The sequence below is a fragment of the Pygocentrus nattereri genome, chromosome 9 (genome assembly GCF_015220715.1).
Source record: "Pygocentrus nattereri isolate fPygNat1 chromosome 9, fPygNat1.pri, whole genome shotgun sequence".
Classification (NCBI taxonomy): domain Eukaryota; kingdom Metazoa; phylum Chordata; class Actinopteri; order Characiformes; family Serrasalmidae; genus Pygocentrus; species Pygocentrus nattereri.
In genome coordinates, this window is record NC_051219.1 from 23,344,525 (window position 1) to 23,357,717 (window position 13,193).

General features: G+C 40.1%; 1 protein-coding gene across 2 annotated transcripts in view; it reads left to right on the top strand.

Moving 5' to 3' along the window:
• The window catches only part of hdac7a (histone deacetylase 7a), a 109,219-nt gene that overhangs the window by 12,846 nt on the left and 83,180 nt on the right, over positions 1-13,193 (top strand). The window contains exon 1 of one of the 2 annotated variants that reach the window (XM_017715615.2): positions 11,403-11,449. The exons of the other annotated variant lie outside the window; for it this stretch is intronic. The gene's annotated coding sequence lies outside the window, so the exon portion shown is untranslated. Of the gene's footprint in view, positions 1-11,402; positions 11,450-13,193 lie in introns of those variants that run through there. 2 annotated transcript variants of the gene reach the window in all.

Here is a 13,193-nt window from a genome sequence, read left to right on the forward strand (position 1 = left end):
TCCTAATGCAGGACAATGCTAGACCTCATGTGGCTGGAGTGTGTCAGCAGTTCCTGCAAGATGAAGGCATTGAAGCTATGGACTGGCCCGCCCGTTCCCCAGACCTGAATCCGATTGAGCACATCTGGGACATCATGTCTCGCTCCATCCACCAACACCACGTTGCACCACAGACTGTCCAGGAGTAGGCGGATGCTTCAGTCCAGGTCTGGGAGGAGATCCCTCAGGAGACCATCCGCCACCTCATCAGGAGCATGCCCAGGTTGTAGGGAGGTCATACAAGCACGTGGAGGCCACACACAATACTGAGCCTCATTTTGACTTGTTTTAAGGACATTACATCAAAGTTGGATCAGCCTGTAGTGTGTTTTTCCACTTTAATTTTGTGTGTGATTCCAAATCCAGGCCTCCATTGGTCAATAAATTTGATTTCCATTGATGATTTTTGTGTGATTTTGTTGTCAGCACATTCAACTTTGTACAGAACAAAGTATTCAATGAGAATATTTCATTCATTCAGATCTAGGATGTGTTATTTGAGTGTTCCCTTTATTTTTTTTGAGCAGTGTATATATATGTGTGTGAGTGTGTGTGTGTGTGTGTGTGTGTGTGTGTGTGTGTGTGTGTGTGTGTGTGTATGTGTGTGTGTGTGTGTGTGTGTGTGTGTGTGTGTGTGTGTGTGTGTACAAGTGAGTGATGTCCAAATTGTGCCAACAAGTGTCAATATTTTGTGTGACCACCATTATTATCTAGCACTGCCTTAACCCTCTTGGGCATGGAATTAACCAGAGCTGCACTCCTCCATGATGACATCTCAGAGCTAGTGGATGTTAGACACCTTGTGCGCCTCCTCTTTCCACTTGAGGATGCCCCACAGGTGCTCAATTGGGTTCTGGAGACATACTTGGCCAGCCCATCACCTTTACCTTCAGCAAGGTAGTTGCCATTTTGGAGGTTTGTTTGGGGTTGTTATTGAGGTGAAAGACTGCCGTGTTTCTGAAGAGAGGAGATAATGCTCTGCTTCAGAATGTCACAGTACATGTTGAACGTCACATTTCCCTCAATGAACCGCAGCTCTCTAGTGCCGGCTTACACTTACACAGCTCCAGACCATGATGCTACCACCACCATGCTTCACTGTAGGCAAGAGACCGTTGTCTTGGTACTCCTCACCAAGGCGCTACCACACATGCTAGACACCATCTGAGCCAAACAAGCTTATCTTGGTCTCATCAGACCACAGGACGTGGTTCCAGTATTCCATGCTCTTGGACTGTTTGTCTTCAGCAAACTGTTTGTGGGATTTCTTGTGCATCAGCTTCAGAAGAGGCTCCCTTCTGGGATGATGTCCATGTAGATCGAGTTGATACATTATGCGGTGTGTGGTCTGAGCATCCTCAGAGAGTTCTTTGCCATGAGGTGCCATGTTGAATATCCAGTGGCCAGTATGAGAGAAATGTACCCAAAACACCAAATTTAACAGCCCTGCTCCCCATTCACACCTGGAACCTTCTAACTCCAATGAGTCACATGACACCAGGGAGGGACAATGACATAATTGAGCACAATTTTGACACCTTCTCTGTGAGGTGTACTCACTTGTGTTGCCAGCTATTTAGATATTAATGGCTGTGTGTTGAGTTATTTTCAGAGGACAGTAAATCTATATTGCTATACAAGCTGTACACTGACTACTTTAAGTTATATCCAAGTTTCCTTTCTAAAGAGTTGTCCCATGAAAAGATATAATAAAATATTTGCAGAAATGTGAGGGGTGTGCTCACATTTGTGAGATACTGTATTGGCTTAATTTCTGTATATAGAACGTTTTGAAAGTTTAACGTTTATGTACAATGGCATACAACTTTATTCATTTCAGAAAAGGACAGAAATGTCAGTTTTACATGATATGGGTCCTTAAATACTTCACATGTTTTGGTATTAAGGTTTTTCAAGCATGCAAAGAAAACATGATCATTTATTTTTTAAAAACAGTTTGAGAAGCTTATTTTAAGAAAAGTCCTAAAGTTTTTGATGGGCATTGTGCATTATGGGCTGACTCTTGCCAACTCCTCTTTTCTTCTTTTTCTTTGTCTTTCACCTTTTGTCCCTCAGCTCTCCATCTACATCTCACACCAGACTTTCCAGACGGCCTCTGTTGTTGAGTCAGTGTGTGTATATGTGTGTGTGTGTGTGTCTGAGGACTGAGGGTCTCCACCTCACACACACCACAAAACACACACAAACACACTGTCATCTTACTGACAGTGACGTCTCATCAGCAGTGCGTCCATTTCCATTGTGTCACTCAATCAGACTGTTTTTTTCCGCATTACTCTGCATCAATTTTGATTCTTCACCCTTTTCTTTTTCCTTATTGTTATTACTGAATGAAGAACTTGTAAAACTAGCAATACATAAGGGTTTTTAATCCCTTAAACTTCAGGTTTATTATTCAATTATTAAACTAAAGAAGCTACTGCAAGTGATTCAGTTACTACTTTGAATTATTCAACAATGAAATTATAATACTTAATTAATTTGGTACTACAGGCTTCTTATTCTTTATTAAGCTTAAAGCTTATCATTAACTACTACTGTGAATTATGAAATACCTGCCATGAATTGATTAACCCCTTAAAATGTCAGACTTATTACATAATAAAACGTATTATTCATTAACTACAGAGACTTCAGTGCAAACTGGCTGAGCTATTCTATACTTTGGGCCTACCAGTGGGCTCGGATCATTTAAGGGGTTAATAAGCACTATGAAATCCACGATGAATTCTGCTCAGTCAAAGTGTGGTGCCAATCTGCCTCTAGTATCAAAAGGACTGCAATAACAGCTGGACTGTACTGCTAATCGTACTACAGTACCAATCAGCTCCAACACTACAGTATCATTTGGACTGTAATATTCAATAAAAGAACCATAGCACCAGTCTGACAGTAGTACCAAAAGGACTGAAGTATTGATAGGTCTGTAAGACAAAATTGGACTGTATGACCAGTTGAACTGTACCACTACTAGTAATAAGATCATAGTACCAATCAGATGGCCATGCCAATGAGACTCTAGCTCTGATCACTGTGGGATGAATTGGACAGCATTGCCAGTTGCCAGTCAGACTGTAGGACCAATTAGCTTTTCAAACTGCCTTATCTGCAATACTGCAATATCAATCAAACTGTAGCACCAATTTGACTATAGCATCGATCAGACTGTAGCAAAGATTAGAATTTAGCACCAATAGGACTGTAGCACCAATCAGACAGCAGTTCCAATTAGACTATAGCACCAACCACACTTTACTAGTAATTCGACTGTACATGCAATTAGACTGCACCACCAATTGGACTGGAGCACCAATCAGACAGCAGTTCCAGTTAGGCTATAGCACCAATCAAACTGTACCAGTAATTAGACTGTGCATCCAGTTAGACTGTACCACACTCTCAGAAATAAAAGTCACTGTGGACGTACCCATCAAGGGTTCATTTCAGTCAGGTAACATAATTGTACCATAATCAACTGAAATGGTATTTTCTAAGCTGTGCTGACTCCAACCTGTATTGTCTCCAGGCTTTTTTATTTTACTGTTCGAACTATACAAACTTTTCACCTGGAAAAACTTATTTAAGGTTCACAATTGGACCTTAAAACCACAATTGTAAGTTTAAGGGAGAATTTGCATGGTTTGAAGCTTGATGAACGAAAAATGTACTTTTACTTCTAACAGTGCACCAATTAGACTGTAGCGCCAATCAAACTGTACCTGTAATTAGACTGTACATTCAATTAGACTGTACCACCAATTACCACAGCATTGCCAGTTGCCAGTCAGACCAATTAGCTTTTCAAACTGCCTTATCTGCAATACTGCAATATCAATCAAACTGTAGCACCAATTTGACTGTAGCACCAATCAGACTGTAGTTCCAGTCAGACTGTAATGCCAGTCAGTCGTAGTGCCAATCAGGCTTTAGTGCCAATCAGACTGTACCTCCAGTTAGACTGTAGTGCCATTTTAATGTAGTGTCAATCTGCTAGCAGGATCACATGAAATGTAGTACTGTTCTGACATTTGTACCAGTCAGACTATAATGCCAAATGTAGGATTGATAAGACTGTAGTTCCAATTGGAATGTAGTTTCAGTTGAAGTATACTGCAAAACGTAGTACCAAAAAGCTGTGGTATCAAATTTTCTGCAGTACCAATTGGGGTGTAATTGGACTGTATTATTAGTTAAACAGTTGCACCAATCAGACTTTATCATCAATCAGACTGGCAATAATTACTGAACTGACATTACAGTCTGACCTGCAGTCGAGCCCCACTACTACTGCACTCTGATTGGCTTATTTTATTAGAGCGCCCAGTATTTTCTCAATCCGTTGTTTACGTCTCGTAAATGCAGATGGAAAGTATAAGGAGCTGAATTAGTATAGCCTCTGGGTAATTTTCCACATGTGAGAACACAAGTGAGACGTTGAGATTACATTTCGGTACAGTCACACTTCAGACGGCCGTTTGTGCATCTCTTCCATTCTGTCCCGTGAAGAGCCTCAGAGTTTCCAGTGCACTGAGATTGTACGGGGCAGCGCAGAAAGCCTTGACCTTTTTAAAAAAACGCCAGAACTTTCCAACCATTCAGTTTGAAGATCCGTCGTCAAAACGCAGCAGCTACTGAACTACTGACACAACTCATAACCGAAACGTTTCTGGGACGCCTTAAGGCTGATCGCTTATCCGCTTTAACAGAAAGACTGACAGGCTGTGTGTGGGTGAGCCATATGAGATTGAGAGATAGAGAGAGAGAGAGAGAGACCGAGTCTATTTTTAGGCAGTGTTTCCATTTCTCTCGCCCACCTTTTTTATAGCCTGTTTTTGTTCAAAAAGGTGGGCGCTCCATGAGTGATGTCAGAGTTGGGGCCTATAGCGGTAAACAGTGCTGGAGAATTACCCTCTACAACTGTATGACAGGCTGAAAAGCTCCTAAAACTACAGGTTTACTGTTCAGTTTTTCATTTTAAGGCTTATTATTTGATATCTGCAACCACTGGGATTGGCTCCACTACAACCCCCCCAACACCATCCCAACATCCCCCCCAAACGACCACCCCCGCCATGACCGGCTTAGAAAATGGATGGATGGATGGATTTGGTATCTGCAGTTATTCAGCACCTGCAGTTATTCAGCACCTAATATTCATTATTTATGGTGCTGCGATGTTCTAGCGTCACGCATACATTTTTAGCACTGTTCCATTTCAAAAGAATTGAGAATCCCCAAAATGCGGCCCGAGAAGCTACATTTTCAAAGGATGCACTGATGTGATGTATCCTACTCAGTCCTGAGTTCCCATGAGCTTTTGCACTGCAAGCTACTACGCTGCAAAAATGGCATCCTGTCAAGTGAAAGAATCTTAAATCTAGTTGATATATGTAAAATTTCTCATTTAGAGACACTTGGACACTTCTTATAAGATTATCTACTTTATTTTTCAGAAATGTTTTACTTGTTTTAGACGGTTGTCTAAAAGTAAGTTGAATAATCTAAAAATAATCTTAGAACAATCTTAACACAAGAAATATTAGATTTCTTAGATTTCTTGACTACATTTAGGATAAGTTACATCTAAGTACAGTACCAGTTGAACTGCAGCATCATTTGGAATCCACTACCACTAAGTCATTAATACCAACTGGACTGTAGTATTAATCAGTCTGTAGAATCAGTTGGCCTGTAACACCAATTAAACTTTAGCTCTGAAGTGGCTGCACTACAGTACCAATTGAACACTACTACAGCTGACATATATGCAGTAATAAGACTGTAGTATTAATTTATTTTCTGACAACAGCGTTAATTTACCATTGAAATGTGGTGCAAATCAGACTGTAACGCTGTAAGTCTGAAAGTCAGATTTTGTAAGAAGAACTAAAGAAGAACATTTAAAGCTCAAGGCACAAACACACTGGCAGCGAGTCGGGGAATTTACATTTCAGGCGCTGAGTGTGTGTCAGCCACAGGCTCTGAGTCAATGGAAAAAAGGTGTTTATGTGTGGAGAGGAATAATGGAAGGTAGGTAGGATTTACACCAGCCTGCTTTAAAACTGAAGCATCCCTGTATTAATTCACAAAATATCAACTCTTACATCACCAGCAAAGTTTTTTATATAAACAAAAGGGACATTTGTGTGAAATATGCAGATTATTCCATTTAAATCCATATCAAATTAGTGTAACTAGATGACGAGATATTTTATTATGATTAGAATTTGATAAAATGTAATTGTGTTTATAAAAAAAACATTCTTTACGTTTTCCCTGTTTTTGTCTTTTTTTTAGTGGAAAACGTCAGAAGTGCAGACTTGAGTCTTTCCGTGCAGAATATGAAACAAATAAAAATGTGGTTAATTATGCAATTATATAACTGGAGGGTCATTAAGTGCAAGCAAAAAATGTAATCAGGAGAAAACACTAATATTAGAGGAAGAAAAGAGTAGATGTAAGGATGCAATTGTGTTCAAACATCAGTTCGGTTAATCTTAGAAAAGCTCATTTTTCAGTACAGTGTTTAGTATATTTGACAGTAATTGACTCCTTGATTTTGGTTTCTGATGAAATCTTCTCTAAAGCGTCTCTTTTTCCAGCCGTCTACTTTTGTTTCTGTAGAAAGCGTCCGTTCTTTCGTTCCTGGGCATTTTTTCCGTTGTGTTTTGGTTTGAGAGGGGCTGGGGGTCTCTGATCTGTCTTTGTGCAAGACGCCGAAGAGTTTCCAGCAGTGTTCAGTACTTACTTGCACACATACACACACCACCTGCCCTGTATGCTTTACACACAAACACACACACACACACACACACACACACACACACACACCGCCCACACTATAGAAAAGACCAGAAAAAGAGGATGGAAACACTTATCAGACCCTGGCCCTGGAAACTGATACTGTGTGAAGTAAATATGAGTTTAGGGAGCTGTTGCACTTTACATGGCCACTTTATTAGAAACACCAGCCTTGTACACCCACTCACTGGCCACTTTATTAGAAACACCAATGTTGTACATCCACTCACTGGCCACTTTATTAGAAACACCAGCCTCGTACATCCACTCACTGGCCACTTTATTAGAAACACCAGCCTCGTACATCCACTCACTGGCCACTTTATTAGAAACACCAACGTTGTACATCCATTCACTGGCCACTTTATTAGAAACATTCAACTCTCTGGACACTTTATTAGAAACATCAACCTTGTACATCCCCTCACTGGGCATTTTTTTTAGAAACTTCCACTTTGTGCTTCTACTCACTGGCCACTTTATGAGTATATAAATAATGAATTATGAAATAAAAATGATGAATTATATAAATAATTGTATGTGTGTGTGTGTGTGTGTGTGTGTGTGTGTGTGTGTGTGTGTGTGTGTTCAGGGATGTAGTACTCTTTTCTGTGCTGAGTCTGTTGGCAATTCTTGTAGTTCTTTTGAGATTATTAGGCAGGAAGGATTTAGTCAGAGTACAGCCTTAGACCTGTAGCTCAAAAACTGCTTTAGTTGTTATGCAAGGATGATTAATGATCCCAAATACTGGAGCATGGTTATATTAATCACTTAGAGCACTCAGAACAAATATCTACATTCCGTATTTACAGTTACCATCCAATACATTCATCTAATCAAACCTTCATTTAATTAAATCAGCGGGAAGTCAGTTATTGTAAAAATATACAAATTCAGTTTTCATTGCTGTTTTCAAGTCTTTTTAAATACTTAGAGACGATAACACTCTCTCTCTACTCACACTCTACTGAAACCTTGAAAATCAGCCGATAACAGTACCCATGTGAAATATCATATTTAACTGACAAACTTTGTTTTCTTAATTATGTTTGTTTTATTTAAACAAATTGAAGATTCCAGCCTGTCTCTTCCAAAACAATCAATACAATACTGAAACTTTGTCATTGTTTCAGTAGTGACAAAGAGCACAGGAAGTGGGGGAGCTGAGGGTGTGGCAGCATCCTCAGATTTATGGGTTTATTAACTGTAACAGCTATAATGACAAAAATATATAGATCTTATCTTGTATCATAGTATCAGAGACGCGTGTGCTTGTTTTAGAGAGGAGCTACAGCTGAATCACTTTCCTTAACAACATTTAGGTGCATGATGTGTGTACACACATATATATATATATATATATATATATATATATATTCCAAAAATATTTGCTTGTCTGCCTTCATGTGCATATGAACTTGAGTGATCTCAGTCTAAATCCATAGGGATTGATATGATGTCGGCCCACCCTTTGGAGCTATAACAGCTCCAAACAACTCCAAATTCTTCTGGCAAAGCTTTCCACAAGGTTTAGGAGTGTGTTTATGGGAATTTTTGACCATTCTTCCAGAAGAGCATTTGTGAGGTCAGACACTGATGTTGGACAAGAAGGCCTGGCTCACAGTCTCCGCTCTAACTCAGCCCAAAGGTGTTCTATCGGGTTGAGGTCAGGACTCAGTTCTTCCACAACAAACTCTCTCATCCATGTCTTTATGGGCCTCGTTTTGTGCACTGGTGCGCTGTCATGTTGGAACAGGAACAGTCCGTCCCCAAACTGTTCCCACAAAGTTGGGAGCATGAAATTGTTCAAAATCTCTTGGTCTGCTGAAGCATTAACAGTTCCTTTTGCTGGAACTAAGGGGCCGAGCCCAATTCCTGAAAAATAACCCACACCATAATCCCCCTTCCACCACACTTTATACTTGGCACAAAGCAGTCAGACAAGTACCGTTCTCCTGGCAAACGCCAAACCCAGACTCATTCATCAGATTGCCAGACGGAGAAGTGTGATTGGTCACTCCAGAGAACACATCTCCACTGCTCTAGAGTCCAGTGGTGGCGCTTTACACCACTGCATTCGATGCTAAGGTTTGGATGCAGCTGCTCAGCCATAGGAACCCATTCCATGAAGCTCTCTATGCACTGTTCTTGAGCTAATCTGAAGGCCACATGAAGTTTGGAGGTCTGTAGTGATTGACTCTGCAGAAAGTTGGGGACCTCTGCGCACTATGCAACTCAGCATCCACTGACCTCGCTTGGTCATTTTATGTGGCCAACCACTTGGTGGCTGAGTTGCTGTTGTTCCCAATCGCTTCCACTTTGTTATAATATCACTGACAGTTGACTCTGGAATATTTAGTAGTGAGGAAATTTAACTACTGGACTTGTTGCACAGGTGGCATCCTATTACTGTACCATGCTGGAATTCACTGAGGTCCTGAGAGCAACCCATTCTTTCACTAATGTTTGCAGGAGCAGTCTGCAGGCTTAGGTGCTTGGTTTTATATACCTGTGGCCATGGAAGTGATTGGAGCACCTGAATTCAATGATTTGGATAAGTGAGTGAATACTTTTGGCAATATATGGTATATTGTATATATATGGTACATGGTATATGGTGTGTGTGTATATATATATATATATATATATATATATATATATATATATATATATGGATCTATCTATCTATCTATCTATCTATAGATAGATAGATAGATAGATAGATAGATAGATAGATAGATAGATACACACAGGGCAACAGGCATTTTCAAATTATGCCAAAAACTAAAAAACAATGGTACTCTGGGCCACCAGTTAGAGATGAGGTGTGATTTAGTTGAGGATCCATTGTTCTCTTTGCTGCCTGAGGTTCTCTTAAAATTCTTGGACAATTCTTATCTTTGTTTGTAGAGACAAATCGCTGTGTTTAAAGATTTGTGTCCTGCATCCTTATTCAGATGAATGCCAAAACATATATTATGTGATAATTTAGACAAGTAGTTAGCATCATGCTAAGTGGTGGGTTTAAGCTTCCATTACTTGTTAGCTATATTAACTTAGTAGCTCCAGTGTCAAAGCTAAAGAAGCAAACTTTATACACCAAAAACATCTCAGATGATCGATTACATTTCGAATAAGGAGGTGGTGGTGGTTGGTGTGTGGGGGGCAGAAGGGCGTGGCATTGGGTGATTTTTAGATTAACTATTGCTTTAATGGAGTCCTGGATGAGCATTTGCTTTGCTTTAGTCATGAATGAGTCACGACATCTGAACTGGAACTTCACTGCAATCCACACCCATCATACAAACACACACACACACACACACACACACACACACACACACACGCTTGTTACACATACACACACCATCCTGAACTCTGCTTTTCTCTCCACACCCTCTCTCTCCTCCTATCTCTCTATTTTTTATTTGTTCCTCTTTGCTTGTCTCTCTGTCTTTCTCTCCCTCTCTCTTTCAGTCTTTGTATCTTGCTCTTTTCTAGTCTTTGTATCTTTTTTCTTTCTCTCTCTCCTTTTCTCACTTATTCACTCTTTTGCCTTTTTATGCTTCCATTTTCTCTCTTCTTCCATCTTTTTACTCTCTCTCTCTCTCTCTCTCTATCTCTCTCTCTCTCTCTCTCTCTCTGTTTCTCTCTCTACCTCTCCTTATCCTGCATTCTCCACATTCTTCCCAAGTTCTTATGGGACATGGCACACCATGACCCTCCTCTCTCTCTCTCTCTCTCTCTCTCTCTCTCCCCTCCCTCTCTTTCTCTGTCACCTCTCCCCCTCGCTTCCTCTCTCCTCGCTCTCTCTTTCCACCCCCCCACTTTCTGTGTCCCCTCTCTTTCCCTCTCTAGCCTCTCTCTTTCTCTCTCCCCTTTCTTTCTTTCTCATTCTCCCTTCTCTCTTTTTCTTTCTCTTCCTCTTTCTCTCTCTTTCTCTTGCCTTCTATCTTTCTCTTTCCCCTTCTTCCTCCTCTCTCTCTTTCCTGTCTTCCTCTCACCCTCTGTGTTTTTCTCTCTCCTTTGTGTATTTTTCTCTCACCCCTCTCTCTCTTTCTCCTTTCTTATCCCTCTTTCTGTCTTCCACTTTCTTCCGTTTCTCCTTCTCTTTCTCTTTTACTCATCCCTCTGCCTTTCCTTCACTTTCACTCCCCTCCTCCTTCTGAACCCCCCCACAACCACCCCCACCACCCACTCCGCCCCTCCTGACCAGTCCACAATTTAATCTGATGAAGAAATGAAGGTGATTTCTCTGGATTTCCTGAGAAGTTTCTTCACTTGTTCTTAACGTCAGTTTGTGTAAATTTCTAAGACACTGTTAACCTGGCAGAGTTAGAGCTCTAACAGCTTGCTGACTCAGCTAAAGCCTCTTAATCATTAAAGCTGTTTTATCCCTGTAGGGTGATTGTGTTGGGGTAACTCCCTGACTCTAAGAACTTGGCCCAGCGACCATCACACCAGCACATAAAGTTTTTCAGAGGAATCCAGGCAGAGTTACAGTTTCTAGGCTATGAAGGACCAACTGGATGAACCAGTCTGCTACAGCGCAGTAAAGCACATAAACAATGAGCTTCACAATCTGGATGTGAGTGTCTATTTTACCTTGACAGTCAGCATAATGTCATAAGTTTATTTTCAAGTCTTTGATTTTACATTAAGGGGGACCAAGAGGGGGTCCTTGGGGGTGGGTCTGGGACTGGACTGGATTTCGCATCTTTCCTGTAACTATGAATTATGTTTGCATTATCTTAGAATGACCCCTTATATTCTCATGGGGAACAGCTCATCTTCCAAAAGAGGTCTCCATGTTGAAATATCAAAATAAAAGTCCTTTTTTTATTGTGCTGCCTGACATTTGAGGAAATAAGAACTTGCAGACAGAAGTTTTTCATTGAGTTGTGCACTTCTAAAGTTTTCAAACATGAAATCATTTGTTAGAAACTATTTCACATAGATTTTTTTGGATAGTTTACTTAAGCAACATATATAATTATTGGGTTGCTCCACTTGGCATTTTTAGATTTTTAATAAATATATCAATAATCAATAGCATAAATAACTGTTATATGGATGTACTGAAGATTTTTCACATAAAAGAGGTATTGATGAATAATATGATATATGTTATTTTGAATTGAACTGGACACACATCATGTCAATGACAAACAAACTTCAGCATGCAAGTTTGTGAGCACCCGAACGATAAACATTATTGACTGATTGATTGATATTGATTTTATATATATTTATTATTTATTTATGTGTTGGGATGTTATTAGCATTCAACATCTGTGTACGCTTCACCAGGAGTTCTATCCATAATTCACTCAAAGCATCATGGGACGCAGTAATTAGGTACATAATTTATTCAAATCCGTGTCTCTTTTTCTGGCCTCTCAGTAGCACAAGCGATCCGGCTCCGTGATGATGTGTGTAAGAGTGGTGGAGTTGGCTGAACTCGTGCACTCCCAGTCTTGACATTTTCACACAAAGCCCGACTCTGCTTCACTCTCAGGCCAAATGCCACAGAGAATCCAATTTAAACTCCTCAATGGCTGCTATTATAGAGCGGCTCATCCTGATTGGACCTGCTCTCTGTAAATGAGGAACTGTGTGCTGTGCGTCTTTAAGTGGAAGGTAGTGTAGTCCAAATAGAAAGAACACATTGAGGGCAGGAGATATAATCAAACACTGTTGACTCATATGACTAGGCTGCTGGCATGCACAGCCATCAGCTTCTCTCTGAAAGAGAGGGAGGGAGAGAGAGAGAGAGAGAGAGAGAGAGAGAGAGAGAGAGAGAGAGAGAGAGAATGTCAGTGTTGTTTATAGTCTTATTAAAGCGATAGTTCAGCAAAAGATCACATATACAGCTTTCCAATATACCTGAAATGTGGTGCGACTTGAAATGTTTATAAATATGAAAATAAGTGAACACGTCCTCTGCAGAGAGCATATTTAAAAGTGAAATTTATCTGCAAATTATAATGTACAATTTCTAAAAAGAAAACATAAAACGTTTTTTAGCATTTTACAGATTTATCTTTTATTTTTCCCCCCACAATAAACTAACTTCAGCAAATAAACAGTAATTAAGCATAAAGAGTAGAATTTGGAAACAAATTTTGCATATTACTGTACTGTCGGTTGGATTTCATGTTTTTCACAGCCCGTCCTCCCACTGTTAACAGATTCTACCTTGCTTTTCCCCCACTATTGTGTTCTTTCCCTTTATTCTTATTCTCTACTTTCATTACCTAAAAGGGGAACTCCATGAGTTTTTCCAATTTATCTGCATAATTAAGTAGCAGAGTCATTCAGAGTGATTTGGT